Source organism: Octopus bimaculoides, chromosome Z (assembly GCF_046866305.1).
Source record: "Octopus bimaculoides isolate indiv1 chromosome Z, ASM4686630v1, whole genome shotgun sequence".
NCBI classification, from domain to species: Eukaryota; Metazoa; Mollusca; class Cephalopoda; order Octopoda; family Octopodidae; genus Octopus; species Octopus bimaculoides.
The window spans coordinates 3,582,114-3,601,068 of record NC_142944.1 but is presented as its reverse complement, the minus strand read 5'-3'; the positions used below and the strand labels follow the sequence as shown (position 1 = coordinate 3,601,068).

The 18,955-nt window shown below is 34.7% G+C and overlaps 1 protein-coding gene and 1 long non-coding RNA gene across 8 annotated transcripts in view; one reads left to right on the top strand and one right to left on the bottom strand.

Moving 5' to 3' along the window:
• Nucleotides 1-721, top strand: part of LOC106884151 (nidogen-like) — a 200,882-nt gene extending 200,161 nt beyond the window's left edge. For all 6 annotated transcript variants that reach the window (XM_089365423.1, XM_089365422.1, XM_089365427.1 and 3 more), the window contains one exon: nt 435-721. The gene's annotated coding sequence lies outside the window, so the exon portion shown is untranslated. The remainder of the gene's footprint in view (nt 1-434) is intronic.
• Nucleotides 722-13,590: 12,869 nt separating this feature from the next.
• Nucleotides 13,591-18,955, bottom strand: part of LOC128249637 (uncharacterized) — a 115,124-nt gene continuing 109,759 nt past the window's right edge. For both annotated transcript variants that reach the window (XR_008265757.2, XR_016244807.1), the window contains one exon: nt 13,591-15,632. This is a non-coding gene — a long non-coding RNA (uncharacterized LOC128249637). The remainder of the gene's footprint in view (nt 15,633-18,955) is intronic.

Below are 18,955 nucleotides of genomic sequence, written 5' to 3'. Positions count from 1 at the left end.
ATCTCTCTGAGAACTACGTTAAGGGTACACATATCTGTAGCCATTTGCACTTTAATTTCATGAGTACGCTGTTCCATTTGTAGGATCAACTGGAAGCCTCGTCACCTTAATTGGTGATAGCATATAGATCTTGTGCCACTTTCCAGCTTGCCAGTTCTCAGTCAAACTGTCCAACCCATGCCAGCATGGAAAGCGACAACCCTTTACACCCCCCCCCCCCACTGCTGCTGCTGCCAAAAAAGCCACTGCTACCACCAAAGCCGCTGCTGCCACCAAAGCTTCTGCTGCCATTGCCAAAGCTGCTTCCACCACTGCCACCACCGCAACCACTACTTCTACTATTACTACTACTACTACTACTACTACTACTACTATCACCATCAGTTTCTGTCTTTGTAACACAATTATGTTTTCTGTTTTTTTCTCTCTTCCAGATTCCTGTGATACCTACAGAAGGTTGAGGAAACCTCTCAGTTTCCAGCAGAACAACTGCTGCTGCAAATATGTCTGTTTTAGAAAGAGAATATTGAATGCTGACATTTTTTTTTTTCACTCTGGATGAGCAAATCCTTTCATACCTTATATATTATTTTGATACATAATTTGAAATTTTTCTAACAGGATCAAATAAAATCGAAATACTACTAAACGTATAAAAGGATATGACACATCTGTTTATCAACAAATGAGTGAAAATTATAAAACTTACTGAAAACAAAAACCGATAAGCTTGTATCAGCATATGTATATTTGATGACAGCTTAAAAAAAAAATTCATTAGTGATATTTGATATTTTAGATAAGAGAAGGTAAATATGAAAACTGACCAAATATATATATATATATATATATATATATATATATATATATATATATATTCTGCCTGGAGTTAAAAATGCTGCCATTTTTTAAATGTCTTTTGATGTCTTTTGATAATTTTTATAAATTTTTGCCCGAATTAAGATTTAATACATGTTGGTGTTAACATTTTAAATGCTTTTATACATATGTCTTCAGTGTTTGGAAAAAATAAAATAAAATATATATATAAATGAATATCAGCAAAATATTAATGACTCAAAAACAAAACACAAAAAAAAAAATAAATAAAAAATGATGAGGAGCAAGATGATGACAATGAAAGCAACACTGTTAGCAGTAGCAGAATGCAGATGACATTGCAATGATGTCACAATGGTGATGAGGGGGATAAAAGTATAGATGATAGAGGTGATAGGGTTAATGAGTGATGTAGTTACGATTCTGATATCTTAAGTTTTTATATTTGTATTCTCTCGATGATTCTCACTCATACAGACATTAATTCATTCATGACTCGTTACATCTTAATCAATCTGGTTCTCCATTTTTAAATTGATTCTAGCTTAAGCAAGTTTTTTTTTTATATCATCAACTTGTAAAATATTTTATTTTTTAGTTGATTTGGAATAAGTATCAACATTTTATCCTACTTTCTAAGAATGGAATTTTCCTGCAAAATTATTTCAGTTATTAAATAAAGAACTGTGTTGTAGTATTTTATAGTCATTCATTTCTCTAGAAATATCTTTAGTTGATAATGTAGGTTTTTAAGGAATAAATTGACTGATTTTTATTTTCCTTTTGCTATTTTTTATTAAAAAAACGTTTTGGTATGATTTTTCTCTTTTCTTGAAAAATGATTATTTTATTTTTCATTCTTTTTTTCTTTCATGCTAGCATAGAAAAATACATTAAACAAAATCAGATTTAGTTTAGCTGATATTTATACTGATGGATTTCTATTCATAAATCAATGATGGATTTCTATTCATAAATCAATGATGGATTTCTATTCATAAATCAATGATGGATTTCTATTCATAAATCAATGATGGATTTCTATTCATAAATCAATGATGGATTTCTATTCATAAATCAATGATGGATTTCTATTCATAAATCAATGATGGATTTCTATTCATAAATCAATGATGGATTTCTATTCATAAATCAATGATGGATTTCTATTCATAAATCAATGATGGATTTCTATTCATAAATCAATGATGGATTTCTATTCATAAATCAATGATGGATTTCTATTCATAAATCAATGATGGATTTCTATTCATAAATCAATGATGGATTTCTATTCATAAATCAATGATGGATTTCTATTCATAAATCAATGATGGATTTCTATTCATAAATCAATGATGGATTTCTATTCATAAATCAATGATGGATTTCTATTCATAAATCAATGATGGATTTCTATTCATAAATCAATGATGGATTTCTATTCATAAATCAATGATGGATTTCTATTCATAAATCAATGATGGATTTCTATTCATAAATCAATGATGGATTTCTATTCATAAATCAATGATGGATTTCTATTCATAAATCAATGATGGATTTCTATTCATAAATCAATGATGGATTTCTATACATAAATCAATGATGGATTTCTATTCATAAATCAATGATGGATTTCTATTCATAAATCAATGATGGATTTCTATTCATAAATCAATGATGGATTTCTATTCATAAATCAATGATGGATTTCTATTCATAAATCAATGATGGATTTCTATTCATAAATCAATGATGGATTTCTATTCATAAATCAATGATGGATTTCTATTCATAAATCAATGATGGATTTCTATTCATAAATCAATGATGGATTTCTATTCATAAATCAATGATGGATTTCTATTCATAAATCAATGATGGATTTCTATTCATAAATCAATGATGGATTTCTATTCATAAATCAATGATGGATTTCTATTCATAAATCAATGATGGATTTCTATTCATAAATCAATGATGGATTTCTATTCATAAATCAATGATGGATTTCTATTCATAAATCAATGATGGATTTCTATTCATAAATCAATGATGGATTTCTATTCATAAATCAATGATGGATTTCTATTCATAAATCAATGATGGATTTCTATTCATAAATCAATGATGGATTTCTATTCATAAATCAATGATGGATTTCTATTCATAAATCAATGATGGATTTCTATTCATAAATCAATGATGGATTTCTATACATAAATCAATGATGGATTTCTATTCATAAATCAATGATGGATTTCTATTCATAAATCAATGATGGATTTCTATTCATAAATCAATGATGGATTTCTATTCATAAATCAATGATGGATTTCTATTCATAAATCAATGATGGATTTCTATTCATAAATCAATGATGGATTTCTATTCATAAATCAATGATGGATTTCTATTCATAAATCAATGATGGATTTCTATTCATAAATCAATGATGGATTTCTATTCATAAATCAATGATGGATTTCTATTCATAAATCAATGATGGATTTCTATTCATAAATCAATGATGGATTTCTATTCATAAATCAATGATGGATTTCTATTCATAAATCAATGATGGATTTCTATTCATAAATCAATGATGGATTTCTATTCATAAATCAATGATGGATTTCTATTCATAAATCAATGATGGATTTCTATTCATAAATCAATGATGGATTTCTATTCATAAATCAATGATGGATTTCTATTCATAAATCAATGATGGATTTCTATTCATAAATCAATGATGGATTTCTATTCATAAATCAATGATGGATTTCTATTCATAAATCAATGATGGATTTCTATTCATAAATCAATGATGGATTTCTATACATAAATCAATGATGGATTTCTATTCATAAATCAATGATGGATTTCTATTCATAAATCAATGATGGATTTCTATTCATAAATCAATGATGGATTTCTATTCATAAATCAATGATGGATTTCTATTCATAAATCAATGATGGATTTCTATTCATAAATCAATGATGGATTTCTATTCATAAATCAATGATGGATTTCTATTCATAAATCAATGATGGATTTCTATTCATAAATCAATGATGGATTTCTATTCATAAATCAATGATGGATTTCTATTCATAAATCAATGATGGATTTCTATTCATAAATCAATGATGGATTTCTATTCATAAATCAATGATGGATTTCTATTCATAAATCAATGATGGATTTCTATTCATAAATCAATGATGGATTTCTATTCATAAATCAATGATGGATTTCTATTCATAAATCAATGATGGATTTCTATTCATAAATCAATGATGGATTTCTATTCATAAATCAATGATGGATTTCTATTCATAAATCAATGATGGATTTCTATTCATAAATCAATGATGGATTTCTATTCATAAATCAATGATGGATTTCTATACATAAATCAATGATGGATTTCTATTCATAAATCAATGATGGATTTCTATTCATAAATCAATGATGGATTTCTATTCATAAATCAATGATGGATTTCTATTCATAAATCAATGATGGATTTCTATTCATAAATCAATGATGGATTTCTATTCATAAATCAATGATGGATTTCTATTCATAAATCAATGATGGATTTCTATTCATAAATCAATGATGGATTTCTATTCATAAATCAATGATGGATTTCTATTCATAAATCAATGATGGATTTCTATTCATAAATCAATGATGGATTTCTATTCATAAATCAATGATGGATTTCTATTCATAAATCAATGATGGATTTCTATTCATAAATCAATGATGGATTTCTATTCATAAATCAATGATGGATTTCTATTCATAAATCAATGATGGATTTCTATTCATAAATCAATGATGGATTTCTATTCATAAATCAATGATGGATTTCTATTCATAAATCAATGATGGATTTCTATTCATAAATCAATGATGGATTTCTATTCATAAATCAATGATGGATTTCTATTCATAAATCAATGATGGATTTCTATTCATAAATCAATGATGGATTTCTATTCATAAATCAATGATGGATTTCTATTCATAAATCAATGATGGATTTCTATTCATAAATCAATGATGGATTTCTATTCATAAATCAATGATGGATTTCTATTCATAAATCAATGATGGATTTCTATTCATAAATCAATGATGGATTTCTATTCATAAATCAATGATGGATTTCTATTCATAAATCGATGATGGATTTCTATTCATAAATCGATGATGGATTTCTATACATAAATCGATGATGGATTTCTATTCATAAATCGATGATGGATTTCTATTCATAAATCGATGATGGATTTCTATTCATAAATCGATGATGGATTTCTATTCATAAATCGATGATGGATTTCTATTCATAAATCGATGATGGATTTCTATTCATAAATCGATGATGGATTTCTATTCATAAATCGATGATGGATTTCTATTCATAAATCGATGATGGATTTCTATTCATAAATCGATGATGGATTTCTATTCATAAATCGATGATGGATTTCTATTCATAAATCGATGATGGATTTCTATTCATAAATCGATGATGGATTTCTATTCATAAATCGATGAAGGATTTCTATTCATAAATCGATGATGGATTTCTATTCATAAATCAATGATGGATTTCTATTCATAAATCAATGATGGATTTCTATTCATAAATCAATGATGGATTTCTATTCATAAATCAATGATGGATTTCTATTCATAAATCAATGATGGATTTCTATTCATAAATCAATGATGGATTTCTATTCATAAATCAATGATGGATTTCTATTCATAAATCAATGATGGATTTCTATTCATAAATCAATGATGGATTTCTATTCATAAATCAATGATGGATTTCTATTCATAAATCAATGATGGATTTCTATTCATAAATCAATGATGGATTTCTATTCATAAATCGATGATGGATTTCTATTCATAAATCGATGATGGATTTCTATTCATAAATCGATGATGGATTTCTATACATAAATCGATGATGGATTTCTATTCATAAATCGATGATGGATTTCTATTCATAAATCGATGATGGATTTCTATTCATAAATCGATGATGGATTTCTATTCATAAATCGATGATGGATTTCTATTCATAAATCGATGATGGATTTCTATTCATAAATCGATGATGGATTTCTATTCATAAATCGATGATGGATTTCTATTCATAAATCGATGATGGATTTCTATTCATAAATCGATGATGGATTTCTATTCATAAATCGATGATGGATTTCTATTCATAAATCGATGATGGATTTCTATTCATAAATCGATGATGGATTTCTATTCATAAATCGATGAAGGATTTCTATTCATAAATCGATGATGGATTTCTATTCATAAATCGATGATGGATTTCTATTCATAAATCGATGATGGATTTCTATTCATAAATCGATGATGGATTTCTATTCATAAATCGATGATGGATTTCTATTCATAAATCGATGATGGATTTCTATTCATAAATCGATGATGGATTTCTATTCATAAATCGATGATGGATCTCTATTCATAAATCGATGATGGATCTCTATTCATAAATCGATGATGGATCTCTATTCATAAATCGATGATGGATTTCTATTCATAAATCGATGATGGATTTCTATTCATAGATCGATGATGGATTTCTATTCATAGATCGATGATGGATTTCTATTCATAGATCGATGATGGATTTCTATTCATAGATCGATGATGGATTTCTATTCATAGATCGATGATGGATTTCCATTCATAGATCGATGATGGAATGGAAATAATATCTGAGTTGTAGCTAGGTGGATTGAACAAAACAGATAAAGAATTATGCTTCATTGCTAGAAAGGGGGTTTGAACCAATCATCTATGGGCAGTAAGTGTATTGAACTACATTTGCCACTAAGTAATGTAGGAATAAAACTAAAGAGACCGCACATTGAATCATGTGCAAACACTTCTTATAGATTTTATGTGAGGCATGATATGTAAAATTGTAAGGTATGTCATATTTTAAATTACATGCTGTTAAATACATGGACAAAGGATAGACCCAAGTTGCATTTTGTATAAAAGGATTAATTGAGAAGCTCAGCTTTGGAGTTCACTGAATTAAAATAAATTATTTAAGAAGAAACGATAATGGGTTAGAAGTTAGGGTTAGAGTTTAGCCAAACAGGAAAAATATGATGCACATGTTACATAAATGGTGTCTTTTTGCTAGTAAAGTGAAACCAATAATAATAATAATAATAATAATAATAATAAGGATTAGGTCAACTAAAAATGCAATGGTGTAATATGGTGCATTTTACATTTAAAAGAAAAGAGTAGAATAATTGTTTATGAAGAATGTATACAGAATGGTTAAGTGATATAATAATAATTTGTTGGGTAAGAAATAAATTGGTTTCTACTCTTAAGACACAGTGATATCACATGTCACTGCCATTCAAGAACTCTCAACTTGTCTCTTCTTCTCTCATCATCCATATTTTGTGTTCCCCTCCACTCCCAGGTCCTTCACAGACCACTTAACCCAGTTCCACTTCTTGTCCTGAATGTCATCACCTTAGAATTCTTCACCTGACTATGTCTTTTCTGCAGACACTGATTTATAATCATAACAACAAAAGAAAAAAAAATAATAATAAAACATTGATGTCATTGGATTTGGAAGGCCTGTAAAAAAAGAAGAAGAAAAAAAAACGATGGGTACAGTCTCTACATTCAGTTCAGGTTGAAATAGATTAGATTTAATGACAGAATTTAAGAAAACACAGAAACAGATTTGGAAAAGAAAAAAGAAAGAAATGGAGTGTCTTTCAGAGAAATGGAATGCAAGTGTAGGTTTTACTAAGTCCTTGTGATGGAATATGAAAATTAGATCTGAAAACAAAAACAGAAAGCACTGAAAATTGCTGTATTGGTATATGCTGTATAATGAAGTATGTTAATTAGTACTGAGATAAAAACCACTGAATCACTGTTAGTAAGATGTTTAGAAAGAAATAGAATGGTGTATTGGTACTGACAGTTTGTGTTGTGCACTGGAATTGAATCGTTCAGTAACTTCATAGTTTTCCTTACAAGGAATTTTACATTGTATTTACAAATTCTTGTCAGTGTGGTATATTTGAAAAGACAGTGCCACCCAGAGTGAGACATTGCACTGCTCAGACACACAGTGTTTCAATGTGGTCAGTATCGCTTCCCATCTGCAAGGGGTTAAAGAAACATAAGAGAGCTGGCAGAAATGTTAGCACGCCAGGTGAAATGCTTAGCGGTATTTCGTCTGCTATTCAAATTCTGCCAAAGTCGACTTTGCCTTTCATCTTTTGGGGTTGATTAAATAAGTACCAGTTACGCACTGGGGTCGATATAATCGACTTAATCCGTTTGTCTGTCCTTGTTTGTCCCCTCTATGTTTAGCCCCTTGTGGACAATAAAGAAATAAGAAACATAAGAGAAAATATACTGAAATACTTAATGACAGAGAAATGGTATGTAGAACAATTCCAGTAGTAAAATTAAGCAGATGCAGGTGGGGCATGTGATAAGAAATTTGCTTCACAACCATATGATTCTGGGTTCAGTTCCACAGTGTGGAATTTTGGGCAAGTGTTTTTTGCTATGGCCTCAGGTTGACCAAAGTCTTGTGAGTGGATTTGGTAGACAGAAACTGAAAGAAGCCTGTTGCACTTAAGCATATATAAATGTGCATTTGTGTTGTGTTTTTTCCCCACTACTGTTTGATAACTGGTGTTGGTTTGTTTATATCTCTGTAATCTAGCAGTTTGGCAAAAGAGACTGATAGAAAATGTACCAGACTTGAAAAAAAGTACCCGAGTTGATTTGTTAAATTAAAAGACCCGTCATGGCAGTGCTCCAGAATTGCCACATTCCAATGAGTGAAACAAATGAAAGATTAATATAAAAATAATCTCATCGAATTTCTTAGAGAATCGTACAATGCAGTAAAATGAAGTAGAGAATGGAACTGGATATCGTGGTTACCATAGAAGAATAAAAGACGAAATAAAATCCTTGATATTGGATTATTTGGAGGCAAAAGTACTGACAACTATCAGGACTACAGACGTAAGTCTATTCATATCAACAGAAAAACAAGATATAATAAATCCCCATAAGAGTGTGCGGCTAACAAGTTCGGTTCACAGCTTTGTCATTCTGGTTTTTGTTCCTACGGAATTGGTAGCACGCCGAATAAAATATTTGGCGGCATTCCGTCCGCCTATGTTATGAGTTCAAATGCTACTGATTTGACTTTGTCTTTCATTAATTTGGGGTCAATAAAATAAGTACCGGTTGGTTACTGGTGGTCGATGTAATCGATCAGCACCCTTTCTCCCTTCCTCCCTCCAAATTTTCAGTCCTTAAACCAATACCGGAAAGGATTATATGCTAATGCATAACTAAACTCCTCCTCGTGAACTTTGACAGATTCTCTTTAACGTTTGATGAATAGTAACTAATATCAGAAATCAAAACAAACCGAGTAATGTTCACCAGCCATCAGTTACTTCTAGATCTAATGATGACATTTTTTAATCTGGTAATTCTCGTACGTACATACATAGACATACAAGTATGTATGCATACAAACATGCATACACACGCGCGCGCACACACACACACATGCATACATGTTGTTGTTGGCACTCCGTCGCTTCCGACGTCGAGGGTTCCAGTTGATCCGATCAACGGAACAGCCTGCTCGTGAAATTAACGTGCAAGTGGTTGAGCACTCCACAGACACGTGTACCCTTAACGTAGTTCTCGGGGAGATTCAGCGTGACACAGTGTGACAAGGCTGACCCTTTGAATTACAGGCACAACAGAAACAGGAAGAAAGAGTGAGAGAAAGTTGTGGTGGAAGAGTACAGCAGGGTTCGCCACCATCCCCTGCCGGAGCCTCGTAGAGCTTTAGGTGTTTTCGCTCAATAAACACTCACAACGCCCCGTCTGGGAATCGAAACCGCGATCCTATGACCGCGAGTCCGCTGCCCTAACAACCGGGCCATTGCGCCTCTACTCACATGCATGCATACATACATACATACATACATACATACAAACAAACGTGCACACACACATATACATACATACATACATACCGACATACAAATTACATAGATACATGCATGCATGCATACATGCATACATACATATATACATACATACATACATACACACACATACATACATTCATACATACATACATACATACACACACATACATGCATACATACATATATGCATGCATGCATACATACATACATACATGCAAACAAACATGATGTCTGCAACTTGATTTCGAGCAATACCATCTCTTGATTGTTCTCTTAAACTTAAACAACACACATGTGATTTTTCAATCCTTTTAGGGATGTATATTCTTTTATATATAAGTAACAATGATGGGCACCTCTTGCAGTAGGTGTTACAATATCTTTTGGTGTACCTTCATATGACGTTTCAGTCCATCCTTCTGATACACATTCTTTTCCACACCTCTGCCAGCAGAGATGTCGTAAAACGCATAGTTAACAAATTTCTGTAGTTTCTCAGATGACTTTCAAAACCTGCCTTACTTAGATAGACACAGCCACACTCGTTATGTGTTCATAGATAGTCGTGGTCACCATTATAGATAGTGATTCGTGGTGTGTGTTGTGAGACCATCTAATATCGACTCATGTCAGAAGGCTGTAATAATACGTATAATGTACCAGTTGGAAAAGAGAGAGAGAGACACACAACTGAGTAGAAAGCTTATGAAAGATTTATTGATATATTTCCATGCATCTGTGTGAGCTGTATGTTTGCTGTTAACCATGGTGAGGTAGCTCATGAACAACACTATGCTAGAACCTGTGCATGTAGAGATGTTGTTGACGTCATTGGTGAGAGACATGATGGTGGTGACGAAGATGGAGGTCGCTGTAATGCTGATGGACGGGTGTTGTCTGGCATCGTCGCTAGAACTGGCTGTGTCGTGTGGTCAGTGGCTAGACCTTAGAAGGTCTGAAACCAACAGACCTCGAGATAAGGGGAAAGTGGATTTCTATCGCTAACAGTAGGCTCAAAATCGGAGTTTAGAACAGACTGTCTCACGTGATTTATTTGGAGGCTGTGTTTGGTTAGGTTGCATATTGGCGCGCGATAGAGTAAGAGATATATTGCGCCAATACCAACCAATCAGAGTGGTGGACACAACAGGGTTCACACAGCAGCCAAAGGTTAGCTGTTACCTGCTACGTTCATATGGACGGATATATAATAAAGGATAGGGGAATTTCACTAGAGTGTATGCTAGATGTTCAACCAGGCTATGTGCCGTACTCAAGCAAATTAACAACGAGATTTTTACAAACATCTCTCTTGAGTTTTTCATGTTTAATACAATTTCAATCGAATACTTTCCTCCCATCAAAATGAACGCTCTAGAGCATTCAGTAAACTCGCAGCCCGTATGATGGTGGGTCATATCTCATGCGGCCCACTCCCTGAAAAACCATACCCATGCTTAATCTAGAGTGAGCTTTCCCTATCCATTTCCCAAGTTTTTTAAAACTTTCTTCGTATATTCTTAATGCAGTGTTTACAGCTTAATTTCGGTTTGTACTTTGGTCTTTTACTCAAGACAACTCACTGTACAGAAGCAAACTTACCAGGATACTTAAGCTTTCTCAGAATGTTCAATAAGGCATTTCTATTCCCAAATATATATATTAAAAAAACCCTTACAACAACAAAGACTTGATACATGTCCATCATACTTAATGCATTTTCTGGCGATTGCCTACCACTTCCTACAATTTCTGAGACTCATTGAAGACTTCATCAGTGATGTTGTTGAGAATTTATCCAGCATGATGTTCTTACACGACACCATGCCTAAAACAGAGGGAAGAGATATTCCACACTAATTCCCATTCCGACAGGCAACATTCCTATCTTTTCTCTTTATAAAGAACCAACATCAGCACAGCTTTCCACTTTTTGGATATTCCCTGATCCAAATGCATTAATTCAGTCAGATACTGAAGAAAGTTTTCACTCAACATAAAAACCACCCCTCACAGGTAACTTGGCACTTTTTAGCTTTATCACACCATTTCCAACTTCTCCAAAGGAGTGAGTTTCTGCCACATGTGTTCTTTTGCAAGCATACAGAGAATCAAACCAAGAAACTCCTCATCAATCATCATCATCATCATCGTTTAACGTCCGTTTTCCATGCTGGCATGGGTTGGACGGTTTGACTGAGGTCTGGAGAGCCAGCGGCTGCCCCAGGCTCCAATCTGATCTGGCAAAGTTTCTACAGCTGGATGCCCTTCCTAACTCCAACCACTCTCAGAGTGTAGTGAGTGCTTTTAATGTGCCACCGGCACAGGAGACAGGGGAGCTGGCATCGGCCACGATCGGATGGTGCTTTTTACGTGCCACCGGCACGGAAGCCGGTCAAGGTGGCACTGGCATCGGTCATGTTCGGATGTCACAACTATAATTTCCATTTGATTGCAATTTGATTTCATTTTGATATTGATGTTGATGTTGATGTACTCGACTGAATAGGTCCCCTCAAGCATGGCATGTCGCCCTACAATCCAAGGTACATTTTGAGTGGGCTGGTTATGCAACACTAGTGTAGGTTACAGCTGTGAACTCACTCCATTTGCCGGTGAGTTCACAACCACCGGCAAGTCTTTTCAGAAGTTGTTCTCACCACCTCACAAGAATATCTTTTCCTTTAAATACTGTCTGGATTTCTTCATTTTCATTAAATCAATCTTAATGTCTTCTTTCTCCTAAACCCAGAAAATCTTTGCAAAGGCCATGTAAGGATGTTTTGGACTCTTTGAGATGAATATTGTCCATTCTGATCACCAACTCCCTTTAATGACATTATCTTTCAGACGTGTCATATTTAACTTCTTTGGTTCCTACTTTTGGTTTTCTAACCTCTCCTTTGTATAAAACAAGACAATGGTCAGACCAGCATTCAGCTTCCTGCATAAAGTAGATACAACCTACATCGTAAACATCTTGCCTAAAGAACAACAAAATCAATCATATGTTGCTGTTTTGAGCCGAGATGTATCTAGGTTGTTTTGTATCTAATTTTCCGTTGGGACTTATTCTATTGCTGAACCGCTAGGTTAAGGAACGTAAACAAACCAACACCGATTGTCAAGTGGTGATGGTGGAAGAGACAATACATACATACATACGTACGTACGTAAGTTCTCACATACACATACACAGTCACATACATCAAACACACTCACACATGCACGAAGGGCTTCTTTCAGTTTTTGTCTCTCAAACCTACTCACAAGGCACGGGCCTGTAGTAGAAGACACTTTTCCAAGGTGCCGCGCATTGGCAACGAACTGAAGCACACTTGGTTGGGAAGCCACCTAATTACACAGTCAAGCCCACGCCTTTTATAAATATAACCAAGAAAGTGTTTATTTCAGAACGCTTGATTATTTCGGAAATTAAATCACTAAGTCTTAGTGACTAGACAAGGAAGTGTAAATTACCGTGTAGAGAACGACCGTGCGAACCAAAGGAGATGGCGACGAATAGGAGAAGGCTCCTTTGAACGTGTCGCACGGTCGGCACAAGAACATGTAATATAACATAAGAGGGCTCACATGTGAGATGCGAGGTAAGTGCCAGCAAGGAAAGAGAGAGACACAACCGTTAGTTATATATAAAGAGTAAGTTTTATTAGCGTAGTCAACTGTGTATCTGTGTGTGCGTGCATGCGGCAATATAAACAATACAATACATAAGACAGGCCTTCGTATGAACAATAGTATGTATACAATAATATGTGTGTGTGAATGAGAAATACAGAACATGGAATAAGTGTCTGTAACATAGACTAAGAGAGTCCTGAACACAAAGATAAGAAAGTACCAGTTCATAGAAGAGTTACACAGTAGGTAGAATGTCTGTACACAAGAGGTCGTGGCTGAATAGCAGAGCTGTGGTGTCACAAGTCGTGAGTGAAGTTGAGCGTCGATGCTGCGACCGGTTACTTAGTACAGAAGATCCTCGCAGGTTGGTTCTGGCTGTTATTTTCGAGGTGGAAACAATCCACACAAACAGTGTTGAGAAGGAACCGCGGTTGCTGTTGGTAGCGTGGACTCTGGCGGTGGTGGTGTTGGCGCTGGCAACGACATTGTAGTAGACAGTAGGTCAGTGGTGTTGACGTCGTCGCTGGAAACTGGCTGGAGCTGTGCTCTGTGTGTGGTCTACGACCAGACCTGAAAAGGTCTGAAATCGCGACAGACTGGCATGGATGAAGCAAGACTATTTATAGATAAAAAGGGGCTCCGGAAAAGCAGTAAAACTCTCTCTCACGTGACCTTAACAGAAGGACACGATTGGTCGGTATGCACCCTGGCGCGAAACAGAACTGTTGACAAATGCCGCACAAATAAGAGCCAATCAGGGTAATGGACACAGCGGTCCAAGCGGCCGAAAGCTAGATGTTAGCCGCTACGTTAGCATTCATAAATAAATACCCGAGAGAGAGGTTTTACTACAACCGTTACAAATGTTGCGAGCTGGCAGAATCGTTAGCGCGTCGGACAAAATGCATAGCGGTATTTAGTCTGTCCTCACGTTCGGAGTTCAAAATGCTGCTGAGGTCGACTTTGCCTTTCATCTTTTTTGCGGTTGATAAAATAACTATCAGTCAGGTATTGGAGGTGATGGTGGTGGGGTCGATGCAATCGATTACCTCCCCCTTCCACCTCCAAATTTCAGACTTTGGACCTATAATTGAAATAATTAATATGATAGAAATATGTGTCTATTTCCATCGCATAATCTACGTGTATAAGTTAATGGTTTCCAATTTTTTATTCAAAATATGAACAGGAATATATTTTACAAAGAAAGACAAAGAAAAAAAAAAAATGCAATGACAGCATATAATTTTTTTTTAAAAAAGGGAGAAAGAAAAAAAAAAGCATCAATGCGGCTTCAGTTGGTCGCACACGACAAGTTTCAACGGAACCTACTGAAACAACGCTCGCAGCATTAAGCAGTGGCGATGGCGAGGCTAAGGTGTTGGAAAAGATAAGCGCCGTCACGGGCATCATCACCGGAGAGGCGAGCGGCCAACGATGACAAGATCTTCGCGGTTAGCGACAAAGTCCCTCCAAACGTCTCAAACGCCACAGGTTCGTAGAAATAGTTCACGTGTTTATGTTTCCAAATAGTCTGTGTTGATGAAAGGCATCGATCATTTTAAATACCAAGGTGACCCTCACTATTGAAAAAAAAAAATAAATAGCGAATTCTAGAATACATAGATATGTATTATAACAGCATGCTCATCACCGGCGCTTGTAGGCTGATGGCTAACGTGTTGGCTGTGGAGACATCAGAGGCAGCTCTACCAGGCTGGGATTCGATCAACCCAGGCTGGGATCGCCTAGATGAGAGTGTCTGATGTTGAAGGATTCGAAACAGACCCCAGGAAACATCCTGATGATGTGCTCAAGTACATCACAGAATAGGAAAAAGAAGCATCAAGGATGGTGTAAGTGAGGAAGAGACTACCAGGTAACGCGAAGTCTTCGATGACCCCGGTCTCTGTTCAAAAGCATTCCAGTCATTACAATCACCTCTTTTTTTTATTGTGTGTCTTGGACCACATTATCCAAAGAATCCTTTTCCTGTTTTAATTTGTGGGAGATTTGGCTGTTGTTTCTAACAGGTTGGGGTATCTGCAATGAAAATTAAAATAAAAAGTAAAGAATAAAAAAATGTTCAGCGATGTTATTCGCACAATAAAAAAGAAAGCAAACAGCAATCAAATAATTTGTTAACATATTTAATTGTCCCCTGCTAACTAGAAATAATTACACAATAAAGAAAATGTAATTCTAGGTTTCAAATTTAGGCACAAGGCCAGCAATTTTTCTTTTTTGTGGGGGGGGGGAGGGGATTTAAGTCGATTTCATGGAGTCCAGTGTTTCGTTGGTCCTTAAGCTTATCAATCCCGACCTCGGCCGAATTTGAACTCAGAACATAAAGACTGACAGAATGTCGCTAAGCATTTTGCCTGGCGTCGTAACGATTCTGCCTTTAAGGAAAATAAGATATATTGGTATCAAATTTTGGCACAAAGCCAGCAATTTTAGTGGTGGTGGTGGTGATGGTCTGTGTGTGTGTGTGTATGTGTGTGTAGTGGGGAGCAAGTCGATTACATCGATTCCTGTACTCAACTGCTATGTCTATTATCAACATCGAAAGGATGAAAGGCAAAGTCGACCTCGGCGGAAAAGAAACTATATTGGTCTCAAATTTTGGCAGTCGACCAGCATTTCTTGGGGAGGGAAGTAAATCGATTACATCGACCAGCCCCAGGTTTCAGCTGCTACTTATTTTATCGATCTAAGAAAGGATGAAAGGTAAAAAAGGATGAAACCTTGCCGGCGTTTGAACCCAGAACGTAAAAGGAAAATATGATATTAATCATTGACCTGTTCAGCAAATACGGGAAACAACTTTCTTTTGCTTCTCTTGGACCGTTAGAAAGAAGTTTGGACTTATTTAAAGAAGTCTCAAGACAAACACACGGTAAATGTACGAAGTAAATGGCGTAGATAAAACCAAGAATTACTTTTAGACACCGTCTACATAAAACACACACACACACACACACACACGTACGCACGCACGCACACACAAATAGAAGTAAAATGATTAGTATTAATATATTTAATGCTGTAACTAGAAGCTGGAGTTGTCTCCCATGCTTACCGAAACAACTTTTGTTTTTATGTTCGTTTCTCTTTTATAAACACTAACTTAGTTAATGAAAACAAAAGACTTTTGTCAGCAGTGTTGCTTTTTGATTCCCTCGATAACTCGAATTCGTTTAACCTAGGTTATGTACTTTATCAATAGAATAATAAGATCTTGACAATATTTTGGTTCCATATGTGAATATCAGGAAATAAATTGTTTTTGCTGTGAATTGTTCGGAAAAACTTTAGCAGAAGATTTAAATGTTGTAAAGATGAAGAAAGGATGCGAATAGGAAAACGTGTGAATAGAAAAACAGAGAGTGGAAAATGACAACATCAAAAAGACAAAAAAAGAAAAAGAAAGAAAAAAGCACTCAAGTTAACATAATACCCAGTTTCGAAAGAAAATAAAATAATTATGCAAATAAGAAAAAAAAACAACCTCAAAACAAAAAACAAAACACAAAAATGAAGCAAAACTAGTAACTATACCGTGAGGTTTCACGCAAAGTTTATATAATTTTTTTTTTAGTTCTCGCATCAACAGAAATCAGTTTCAACTTGTTGGTAATTTATGTAGAGTAATTATAGCTGATTTACCGCCAGGGCAATTTATGATCTAATTTTAAGTTATTCATTTTGTTGCTGATTAACAAAACACTTCTCTGCACTGTGTAAATAATATAATTTATCGATCCGATTGCAGTACAACTACCTATAATTATTTTACTTAACTGAAATTGAAGAGAGGAGAATCTAAATTCGAGCTACCGTTAATCATCTTTGATTTCTATTACACCTTTCTAACATTCTCTTATCTTTTGGCAGAGGCTGGGAGGCATTGGTTTCTTGCGCTGCTAAAATATCACAAAAGAAAGAAGTACCTGGCATTAATACTTCTTGCTTCTTGTTTTTTTTTTTTTTTTTCAACTTGTTTCAGTCCGTGGACTGTGGCCACGCTGGGGCACCACCTTGAAGTACTCTGTCGAACAAATCGACCCCGGGACTTATTATTTTTTAAAGTCTGGTTTTTATTCTATCTAATTTGCCGACCTGCTAGGTTAGGGTAACATAGCTGTGGTTAAGTGGTGGTAGGGGACAAGCACAAAGGCGACTATGTATGTATGTATGTATGTATGTGGGTGTATGTATGTATTATGTATGTATGTATGTGTACGTGTGCGTGTGTGTATTTGTGTATGTACGTACATACGTATATATATGTATGTGTACGCGTGTGTATGCATGCATGTATGTATGTATATATGTATGTATGCATGTGCGTGTGTGTATGTATGTATGTATGTATGTATGTAAGTGTGTGTATGTATATATATATGTATGTATGCATGTATATATATGCATGTATGTATGTGTGTGTGTGTGTGTGTGTATGTGTGTACATTTGTTGAGTTAGTAAATATTAATTGCTATACTGTGTATAAACATTTATAAACCATAATGTTCCTCTAAGTAGTCGTAACTGTGTAATGATTAGTTACACGTGACTCTGAGGAGTCTTTTCAACTTCAGTAAATTACGCATACACACACACATATGAGGGTGTGCTGAAAAGTTCCTGATTCTGAGTAAAAGAAAATAGAGGAGGATCAGTTAATTATGATTTTATCCAACATATTCCCTTCTCAGATTCACACATTTTTGTTGTGGTCCTTCAGGTTTTCTAAGTTTTCTTTGGCTTCGCACGCTCGTGCTCTTTCCAAAACTTGCACCATAACACCCTCTAGAGTTTCAAAACCCCACTTCTCTGATTTCTCTATTGATGTTCTCCTTCAGTTGCCCCAGGGTTTCTGGTTTGTTGACGTAAACCCTCTCTGTCAGGTACCCCCACAAGAAAAAATCCAGGTTAGTCAAGTCTGGGGAACGTGAAGGCCAGTTGTCATTGCCGTAGCAGTAGATTATTCTCTCTCCAAAGCATTGCCGTAGCAACTGCATTGTTTCTCTTGTGGTATGAGCAGTTGCCCCATCTTGCTGGAACCATGTGTGAGGTCTACTTTGTATGGCCTTTACGTTCTCCAGACTTGACTAGCCTGAATTTTTTTCTTGTTAGGATACCTGAAAGAGAGGGTTTACGTCAACAAACCAGAGACCCTGGTGCAAATGAAGAACATCAATAGAGAAAAAAGAAAAGTGAGGTCTGAAACTCTCGAGGTTGTTATGGTGCAAGTTTTGGAAAGAGCACGGGCATGCGAAACCAAAAATGGCTGCCATTTATGCAATGTCATTTTTCATATGTGATGTAGTAGTGTTTCAAAATTTGACTTGTGCATATCAAT